Raw genomic sequence first — 1,396 nt, 5'->3', positions numbered from 1 at the left:
TGAGAGGGATTCTTAGAGGTTTGAATAATTCACCTTTGGAAACATGGGTGTTTTGATCAACATCCTTAAACAAACCTTATTCAGGGACCTTTTGAGCGGGATGGGCTACTCGACCTGAAGAAAATTCTAACTGGGCCCCCACCTGTAAGGTCATGCGCTGTTTATCTTGATATGAGATCACCATGTCGCGCACATATAGTTGTGATGCATGTGCCTGGTGTACCCTTATCAGACGGGTAATCATGATGGGTATATTGGGCTTTGTATATTTTACCCCAGTGTCACTTTGATGGCATGCACTGCTCTCTCACTCAATAATTAATAATAATAATAATAATAATAATAATATCCTGGTGGCATGCTGGCAGAGTGGCTAGCACGCCAAGCAAAATGCTTAGCAGTATTTTTTCTTTCTTTATGTTCCGAGTTCAAATTCCTCTGAGGTCAACTTTGCCTTTCATGCTTTTGGGGTCGATGAATTAAGTACCAGCTATGTACTGGGGTGTATCTACTCGACTAGCCCCTCCCCCAAAATCTCAGGCTTTGGGCCTAGAGTAGAAAAGAATAATAATATATGCTTTCAGGGTCGATAAAATGAGTAGCATTTGAACATTGGGGTCGATGTAATTGACTATGGTCCTACCCCAAAATTTCAGACCCTGTGCCTGATGCACAAAGAATTATTTTTATCAATACAGCTAATATTTTCTTCCTCTTTGTTATTTCAGTGCTGCATGGCAGTATCATACAAAATACCATTAACAATCTGTCCAAGAGGACCTTAACATAATTGATTTCTTGGATAAAACTCAAAGTACAATTCCATAGACCCACCTCACAACTATTGATAAATCAATATAAATTGATTATTGATTACTCTCAGTTTCTAATCAGACAGACTGTTGTTACTATCATTATCGGAATTCTCAAACTGAATAAGAAATACACCAGCAAACATATTATAAGTATAATATTTGAAACAGAATATATAAGAATATATACATAATATTATTTTCTACTTTAGGCACAAGGCCGGAAATTTTGGGGGAGGAGGGGCCAGTCAATTAGATTGACCCCAGTACGCAACTGGTACTTAATTTATCGACCCCGAAAGGGTGAAAGGCAAAGTCGACTTCGGTGGAATTTGAACTCAGAACATAAAGACAGATGAAATACTGCCAAGCATTTCGCCCAGCGTACTAACGTTTCTGCCAAGCTCGCCGCCTTAGGGATGCTAAAATATTCTTCTCTACTTTAGGCACAAAGCCTGAAATTTTGGGAGAGGGAGCCAGTCAATTAGATCAACCCAGTATGCAACTGGTACTTAATTGACAAAATGCCGTTATGCATTTTGCCCGGTGTGCTAATGTTTCTGCCAGTTTGCCACCTGGATATA

This window comes from Octopus bimaculoides, chromosome 27 (assembly GCF_001194135.2).
Source record: "Octopus bimaculoides isolate UCB-OBI-ISO-001 chromosome 27, ASM119413v2, whole genome shotgun sequence".
Taxonomy (NCBI): domain Eukaryota; kingdom Metazoa; phylum Mollusca; class Cephalopoda; order Octopoda; family Octopodidae; genus Octopus; species Octopus bimaculoides.
This window is presented reverse-complemented; position numbering follows the sequence as displayed.